Source organism: Triticum dicoccoides, chromosome 5A (assembly GCF_002162155.2).
Source record: "Triticum dicoccoides isolate Atlit2015 ecotype Zavitan chromosome 5A, WEW_v2.0, whole genome shotgun sequence".
Taxonomy (NCBI): Eukaryota; Viridiplantae; Streptophyta; class Magnoliopsida; order Poales; family Poaceae; genus Triticum; species Triticum dicoccoides.
Window position 1 is genome coordinate 463,725,262 of NC_041388.1, and position 9,825 is coordinate 463,735,086.

The following is a 9,825-nucleotide window of genomic DNA, read 5'->3' on the forward strand; positions in this document are numbered from 1 at the left end:
CTTCTTCACTCCAGTCCACCAAAAATGTTCCTTCCAATCCAAATACATCTTGGTGTTTCCGGGGTGAATCGAGTATGGCGAGTCATGAGCTTCCTAAAGTATATATTAACTTCCTAATCTTAGGATTATTGGGCACATATATATGATCCTCAAACCATAAGGTCTCGTGCTTATCCTCACAGAAACCCTTGGATTTCCCCTTGCTCATCTTCTCCTTTATCTCAATGATTTCCTTATCTTCCTTTTGAGCTTCTTGAATCTTTACCCATAACGTAGACTGAACCTCCATTGTTGCCGCGAAACCTCTTGGAACTATCTCCAAACGAAGTTCCTTGAGATCGTCAACTAACTCCTACGGTAAGCCTCTGCTTACGAGGGTATTGGCATAACTCTTTTGGCTCAAAGCGTCTGCTATGACATTGGCCTTTCCTGGGTGATAGTGCAACTTCATATCATAATCCTTTATAAGCTCCAACCATCTCCTTTGCCTGAGATTCAGCTCCTTCTACGTGCAAATATACTTCAAACTCTTGTGATCCGTGTACACATCACATCTGTTTCCAATCAGAAAATGTCTCCAAGTCTTGAGCGCATGCACTACGGCTGCTAACTCCAAATCATGCTTGGCATAATTTAACTCATGAGGTCGAAGCTGATGTGAGGCATATGAAACAAATCTTCCATCTTGCATCAGTACACCTCCAAGTCCTAAGCGAGAAGCGTCGCAATACACATGGAAATCCTTGCGTATGTCTGGAAGAATCAGCACTGGGGCTGTAACTAAACGTTTCCTCAAATCCTGAAAACTGGCCTCACAATCTTCGGTCCATTTGAACTTGGTGTCCTTCTTCAACAACTCTGTCATGGGTTTCGCAATCTTGGACAAATTCTCAATGATCCTCCTGTAATATCCTGCGAGTCCCAGAAAACTGCGGATCTCTCCAAATAAGGTGGGTGCCAACCACTCAGTGACAGACTAAACTTTGGTGGGGTCTACTGCTATACCTTCTCCTGATATAACATGTCCAAGAAATACAACTTCTTTCAACCAAAACTCACACTTGCTAAACTTGGCATACAACTGATGTTCCTTGTGCTTCTCGAGAACTAAGCGCAAGTGTTCCTTGTGTTCCTCCTCATTCTGCGAGTATACCAAAATGTCATCAATGAACACCACTACAAACTTATCCAAAAACTCCATGAACACCTTGTTCATCATACTCATGAAATAGGCAGGGGCATTAGTCAATCCAAATGACATAACCGTGTACTCATATAGCCCGTACCTTGTGGTAAAAGTTGTCTTAGGTATATCCTGTTCTCGGATCTTCAACTGGTGGTATCCTGATCTCAGATCGATCTTAGAGAATACTTTAGCTCCTTGCAGCTGGTCAAACAAATCATTGATCATCGGTAGTGGGTACTTGTTCTTGATTGTCACTTCACTCAATGCTCGATAATCAACAACCATTCTCAAAGATCCATCCTTCTTCTAAACCAAGAGCACTGGGGCTCCCCATGGTGACGAACTTTGTCGAATGTAACCTTTCTCGAGTAACTCCTTAATCTGCTTCTTAATTTCCTCCAGATCATTTGCGGGAATCCGATACGGTCTCTTCGATATTGGTTTGGTGCCTGGCAATAGTTCTATCAAAACTCAATGTCTTGGTATGGTGGCATGCCTGGTAATTCCTCGAGAAATACATCCGGGTAATCCTTCACAACAGGCACTTCTTCCTGAACAACTCCAGAGAGGGAATTTACTTGGGTCCTCCTTGGCGCATGCCTAGACACATACTTGATCCTTTTTCCCTCCGGAGTGGTGTCTAAGATTGACTTACTAGCACAATCGATGTTTCCATCATACTTCGATAACCAATCCATACCTAATATTATATCCAATCCCCGGGACTCCAAAATTATTAGGTCTCAAGGGGAAACATGTCTACCTATGGTTAATGGCATTTGAAAACATCCTCTTCTTGCCATATACTCATCTCCTAGCGAGCTTACTAACATAGGTGTCTTAAGAACTTTGGTGGGCAGCTTATACTTATCCACAAACCCCCTCGAAATGTATGAATGCGATGCACTAGTATCAAAAATAGCGATTGCAGTAAATGACTCAATCAAAAACTTACCTAAAACTGCAGCTGGCTGCTCTTCAACCTCCTCCACGTTAACGTAGTTCACCTATCCCCTGTTTAAAGGGTTGGGCTTCTTTCCAGAGCTTCCATTGTCGTTTCCATTCTTTGCTTTGGGGCATTCGGTGGCATAGTGTCCAGTCTTCCCGCACTTGAAACAAGTAATGTGACTTAAATCCTTCCTGGCATGTTGCTGGGTTGGAACGGTTCTGTCCGTTGCTTCCTCCATACCCATTCCCATTCTTGGGGCCACTGTGGTTATGCAAACTCCCTCCGTTGTGGGTATGGCCTCCATGGTTATGGGTATATCCTCTCGAGTTCGGGGTAAAGCGAGGCTTCTGCGATGCTCCAGAATTATACTTCCCTTGTCCATATTTCCTTTTGCGGCTCTCTACCCTTCAATCATAAGAGCCCTATCTACCAGCTCCTGGTAATTTGTGAATGTTGCCACCATCAACTGCATACTCAGTTCATCATTCAGCCCTTCCATAAACTGCTCCTGCTTCGCGGCATCTGTGGCCACATCTCCGGGGCATAGCGAGATAACTTACTGAACTCATCCATGTACTGCCCCACCGTACAGTTTTCCCTGGCGTAAGTTGCGAAACTCACGCTTCTTCATGCTCATAGCTCTAGTTGAGACATGTGCAGTGCGGAATGCTTGCTGGAACTGATCCCAAGTGACATTGGCTATGGGAAAAGTGGTTGTGTAATTTTCCCACCATGAGGCTGCGGGTCCATCCAGTTGGTGTGTGGCAAAGCGCACCTTCTCAGCATATGTGCAACCTACAGTGGTCAACTCCCTTCCAATCCTACGTAGCCAGTCATCAGCAACAATCAAAACGGTGCTACTAGAAAACACCGGCGGATTCAGCCTCAGAAAACGGGCTAAGTTGTCAACTCGAGGTGGTGGCGGTGGGTTGTTGTTATTGTTGTTGTTGTTGCCTTGGTTCTGAACTAGTAGCTGCATCAAGCCATTCTACTGCTGGATCAACTGAGTGAGCTCCGGTGGGAAGACAAATCTAGGGCCACGTCTCGGAGGAATCTGATGGGTTTAGAGGGAAGAGATTAGAATAGAGTGAGCTCTTGGGAGAAAATCACTACCCATGTGCACATGAGACAAACACAATCATATCACACCACTTAATTCAAACAAGGGCATACAATCGATCTGATTACCGTTACAAAATACTCGGACTATTCTATATATATGGGGAAATACTACTGATAATTGGTGGTCGACTAGAAATTTTGATCGGAAAAAGACTCCATGATATCTGCTCCAGCTTCGTCTTCATGGTCATCATCATTGTCGGGGTCGGAGTCAGTGTCGTCGATGATGATGTAGTCTCCGGGATGGTCGTCACCTCCTGGCGCAGGGTCTCCCATGAATACTCCTAGCTTCTTCTTTAGGTCTTCATTCTTCTCCAATAGAACTGCAATTTCCTCTTAGTATCCATCGCATGTAGACTTGAGTTCGTCTTATAGCTCCATGTTCTTTGTCACCATCACCTTCTTTAGATCTATCATGCTGGCGCACATCTGGTTCTCTTGTCACGAATCTGTTGGTTCAATTCCTGGATGTATGCTGCAACGGACTTGTCCCTCCTGGTGGTGATCATCTCCCATTGCTCATCTCGGCGCCCACATATCTGGTAGATGGTGTCCTTAAGATCCTTGTGGTAGACTTCACCGATGTGTCCCATGGCGATGTGAGCTGCCATGCTCTTTCCTAGACTCCAGGTTGGTGCATCGAAGGAAAACTCTATGGGCTCAGTAACTGGGGTGAATGTCCTTCCTGGAACATGTACTCGAATGGTCCAACATTCTTCAGGTAGAGTGGCGGTGTAGGTCCCGGTGAAGCTTGGTATTCTGATGTTCAAATATCTGGTGGCTTCCTTTAAATGTCGTCCGAAAGGGGTGTCTTCACCTGGTTGCGCAAACTTGTTCCTTGGGTCCATCATCTCTAGAGTGGAAAGTGGAGAAGAGTCATAAATGAGTAGAGAAGAGTGACCTAAGGCTTATCTTAGTGGTCGCGTCCTACAGTCAGTGTGTGCTCTGATACCATCTTGTAGCGATCCAACCTCAAACGGTCGAATCTCTGTGCATAAGTGTCATCCCTGGATCAGTAATGCTGACACACATAGTACTTGAAGGGTTTATAACAGAGTGCAATCACACACTTATTACATCGAATATCTCAAACTGAGTACTTATTAAAATAATATGGCTGAAGGCCATCTAATGAAGATAACAACGGAAGGCTTCGAAGGCAAAAGTGAGTCAGTAAACTCCAACGGCATAGCTGAGTGCAAAACAATGACCTAGCCCACCTTACTCTTCGTCTGAAAAGTCTGCAACATAATACATTGCAGCCCAAAATGGGTTAGCACATGGAATATGCTGGCAAAATAACACTGTAGAACAATGAACAAGAATAACTGCTATCACTACATGCATATATGGCTGGTGGAGGCTCTATGGTTATCATGTTTGCGTAAAGCAAATTTTCCCTACTGCAAAGGAATAAAAAAATTTAACTACAAAGTTGGTTGATAAACATTGAGAAGGTTCCTCCAACTCAATCCCAATTAAGAAGTAATTAACAGCCCAACAACGTTAATTAAGAGTGATGAGATCAATATAATAATTCAAGTACTAGATACTCAAGATGTCCATAACCGGGGACATGGCTAACCATGATTAGTTTATACACTCCGTAGAGGTTTGTGCACTTTTCCGCACAAGAATCTATGTCCTCTATTGAATTTCTCGCACTACATGATGTTTGAGAAACGGATGACCGAGACACAGTCTTTCCGAAGAGGCCCCCTTAACCGATAGATAGGCCGGTACACCAACAATCTCCTACATCTGCTAGCCCATCATGGAAAGGGTTCCCACAACTTACTCAACTATGCCAGAGCCCATATTGGCTTGTGGCTGCACACAGAAGTTTCTAGCATGAATAATCTTATGATCCCTTATATCCTGGGTGGAGAACCATAGGATGATCACACGGGTGCTCCGGGATATCCCACGACAGCTCTGGATTGCTCCAGGTGCCCAGACAACCACTGGGTGCTCCAGGGTGCCTCAACCAATCCACCCAGATGTGTATTAAAGTAGCTACCTTAAGTTAATCACTATTTAACAACTCTCACATCTGTCATGGATACACTCAACCAAACCACGTCTACGAGCATAGCATGGCAGTATAAGCATAACGTAGAAGTAACTCCCAACACTTGATATAAAAAAGGGCAATAGGTTCCACCTCATCATCTACTTCCCATAACCCACATGTTAAGCAGATCCTACTCATGCAATGTTTGAGGGTTGAAACTAATGCATAAAAACTTGGTAATATAGGGGTATGATCAAAGTGTTACTTGCCTTGCTGACGATCTGCAAACCCTAGAGACTCGTAGTAGCATGCTCCACACCCCAGAAATTTTATCACAAATAAACAACAACATACATAAGGAGTCAAGCATAGGTGCAAGGGTAATACTCAGATGAGAAAGTCCGAACTGAAAGTCCAACTGAAGTGCTTCGATTTGCAAAAAGAATCAATCAAATCGGAATTATGAAACTCGAACTACAATTAAAAGAAGTTCGAATTCGAATCTGCTTGAAACCAAATTTTAATTTGTGAAAACCATGTTCAAGTTGATTATCTAGAAAGAGGGGTTTGAGACGAAGATTTTGGCATTGGTTTCACTATATTTGGACGAACGTTTAAAAAGTAACGAGCATTTGAAGATTACGGGCTAATCTGTGATAAAAATAATCGCGGATATGTCCCTAGACGAAAAGGAAAATACTAACGAACGAATGTTCGTTATCAGGGACAAACGAACGAACGCGTCCGCGAACAGAAACGTTCGGGTAAACGTTCGCTAAATAGCGGAACCGAAGAAAAAACTGTTATAACCGGTCCAAAACGAAAAAAAAACCGACGACGCTGGCGGTTTTTACCGGTTCCTCGAGAAAAACCGGTGGCGGCGAGATAAGATCGGGTGAGGCGAGGCTCCGGCGGCGGTGCGGCTTGGCTGCGGGGCTGCGGCGGCGGTGCGGCGTCGGCGGGGTGGGGCGACAACGCGGCGGCGCAACATCAGCGGTGAAGCGGCGCGGGTTGCAGGCGGTGGGGGCGGCTGGCTCAGGGTCCAAGGGGGCCCCGGGGTCGCTATTTAAAGGGGAAAGGGGGAGGCGGCGCTGGCTTGCGGGAGGGGACGGCGGTGCCCGTGTCCAGGCCCGACACGGCGGCGGTGGAAGGCGCGCTCGGGACTCCGGTCCCGAGTCGGAGGAGGAGGGAAGCGCGGGTGCGGAGGCCCAGTCGGGCGGGAAGTTTTTTTTAAAAAAAATTCCGTCGAAAAAAATAAAAACCCTTATAAAATATAAAAAAATTCTAAAAATGCCATAAACAATTTCCATCGTCTAAATAAAATATTTAGAATAAAGTCAACATTTTTCTAACCTAATAATGCAATTTTCAAAAGTGCATATTTTTCTAATTCAAGTAAAATAGCAAATAAAGTTCAAAAAAATATTTATTTGATTTTAACATTTTTCATCCAAAATTCCCCTCTTATTTTGGAAAAGTCATTTTATCTCCACTCATTTATTTTAATATTGGGAATATTTAGGAGAGAAAAATTATTAAAATCCAAATGATTCTCTTTTTCAAATTTGAGAAAAAACAAATACGAAAATAAATGAAATCCCCAACTCTCTCTGTGGGTCCTTAAGTTGCTTAGGATTTCTAGGGCACAACAAAATGCAAATAAAATATGATATGCATATGATGACCTATGTATAACATCCAAATTGAAAATTTGGGATGTTACAACTACTGCTTAGTGATAAAGTAAAGCAATTGCATGGCGGTTGCATTTCATACAATAAAGCGACAACCATATGGCTCCTGCCAGTTGCCCATAACTATTACAAAACATGATCATCTTATACAGCAATTTATATAATCACGTCTTGACCATATCACATCACAACATGCCCTGCAAAAACAAGTTAGACGTCCTCTACTTTGTTGTTGCAAGTTTTACGTGGCTGCTACAGGCTTCTAGCAAGAACCGTTCTTACCTGCGGCACAAAAACCACAATGTGGTATAGTGATTGCTTTTTGATTTTCAGAAAGAACCCTGTTCATTGAATGTGAATCAACTAAAGTTGGAAAAATAGACACCCGCCAGCCACATGTGTGCAAAGCACGTCGGCAGAACCAGTCTCATGAACGCGGTCATGTAATGTTGGTCCGGGCCGCTTCATCCAACAATACCGCCGAATCAAGAAACAACTAGTGACGGCAAGCAATATGTATATACCCACGCCCACAACTCCTTTGTGTTCTACTCGTGCATATAACATCTACACATAGACCTGGCACGGATGCCACTGTTGGGGAACGCAGTATTTCAAAAATTTCCTATAATCACGCAAGATCTATCTAGGTGATGCATAGCAACGAGAGGGGAGAGTGTGTCTACGTACCCTCGTAGACCAAAAGTGGAAGCATTAAGTAATGCGGTTGATGTAGTCGAACATCTTCGCAATCCAACCGATCAAGTACCGAATGCACGGCACCTCTGCGATCTGCACACGTTCAGCTCGGTGACGTCCCTCATGCTCTTGATCCAGTTGAGGCCGAGGGTGAGTTGCGTCAGCACGATGGTGTGTTGACAGTGATGAAGTTACCGACGAAAGCTTTGGAGGGGGGCACCGCACACGACTAATGATCAACTTGTGTGTCTATGGGGTGCCCCTTCCCCCGTTTATAAAGGAGGGGAGGAGGATGAGGGCCGGCCTCAAGGGGCGCGCCCAAGGGGGGGATTCCTACTCCTAGTAGGAGTTGGTTTCCCCCTTTCCTAGTCCATGTAGGAGAAGAAGGAAGGAAAGGAGAGTAGAGGGAGAAGGAAAGAGGGGGGTGCCACCCCTGCCTATTCCAATTCGGGCCAGCCCATGGGCGGGCACGCGGCCTCCCCTTGTGGCCCAATACTTCCCCCGGCGAATTCCCGTAACTCTCCAGTACTCCGAAAAATACCCGAACCACTTAGAACATTTCCGATGTCCAAATATAGCCTTCCAATATATCGATCTTTACGTCTCGACCATTTCAACACTCCTCGTTATGTCCGTGATCTCATCGGGGACTCCGAACAAACTCCGGTCATCAAAACACATAACTCATAATACAAATCATCATCAAATGATAAGCATGCGAACCCTGCTGGTTCGAGAATATGGTGGAACCTGGATGCTCATATTGGCTCCTACATATTCTACGAAGATCTTTATCGGTCGAACCGCACAACAACATACGTTGTTCCCTTTGTCATTGGTATGTTACTTGCCCGAGATTCGATCGTCGGTATCATCATGCCTAGTTCAATCTCGTTACCGGCAAGTGTCTTTACTCATTCCGTAATGCATCATCCCATTACTAATTCATTAGTCACATTGCTTGCAAGGCTTATAGTGATGTGCATTAACGAGAGGGCCCAGAGATACCTCTCCGACAATCGGAGTGACAAATCCTAATCTCGATCTATGCCAACTCAACAAACACCATCGGACACACCTGTAGAGCATCTTTATAATCACCCAGTTACGTTGTGATGTTTGATATCACACACTATTGCAGGGTGCTGCTAACGCGACACTACGATCGGAGACCCTTCGAGAAACTGTGTGCGATGCAATAATCGCAAACGGTGGTGCATGAAAACCGTCAAAAAAGGTGCAAATCGTTTGCGATGGAGGATGCATCAAACATGGTTCATATTTTAGTTGGGTGTGCAATGAAGGGCATACGGTTGATCTGTATGAACTGTTTGCGATGAGACAGAACAATAGAAACGGGAAGCCAGATCAAGGTGTGTGCGATATACGGCATATAGTTCATTCCGATGAACCGTTTGCGATGATTGAGGTGAACACAAAAAATTCAGCGTAACGAGATGTGTGTGATACCCGGCAAACAGGTCGCTAATCAGAATTGTGTGCGATCAATATAGACAGCCCATACGGTTTTTTTGTGATTGTGTGCTCTTCAGGGCACACAGTTCAACAAACCAACCCGTGGGTGATAATGTAGAAGATCTCTGTCAAATACATATTAGTAACCGTCTGCTATGATATTGACAGGATAAACAGAGATATATACAGTCTACTTAATTTAGTCCTTCTTCTTCTTGTTGTTATTGTTGGATCGCCCCGCGACATCGTCTTGGCGAGGATGCTTCTTGCCGCTGACCGTTGGCTTTTCATTGCCGCCACTGTCGTCATCATCATTGTTGTCGTCGTCCTCCTCCTCCTCGTTCGACCATTCCACCTCATCATCACCGTCGTCCTCTTCTTTGTCCTTCGATGGCTCCTCGTCCGTCTGGTTGTCGTCTGACGACTCCGGAGGCGGCGTCCCTTCCATGAACCGGATAGGTCTGGGTTCGACGTCGGACTTATGGAAGACGAGCGGGATGATTCCGATGTTAACCTATCATCGGGCGCCAGACTGTTGGCCGAACTGTCATCCTCGCTGTCGCTCGACATGGCTGCAGAGTGTGTTCCAGTGTGTAGCGCGGCCTGCCGGGGACAATGAAGATGGTGGACACTTCAGCATGGGGGGTATGCAGAGAAGAGGAACTGCCAATTGAAGTAGGGTTTT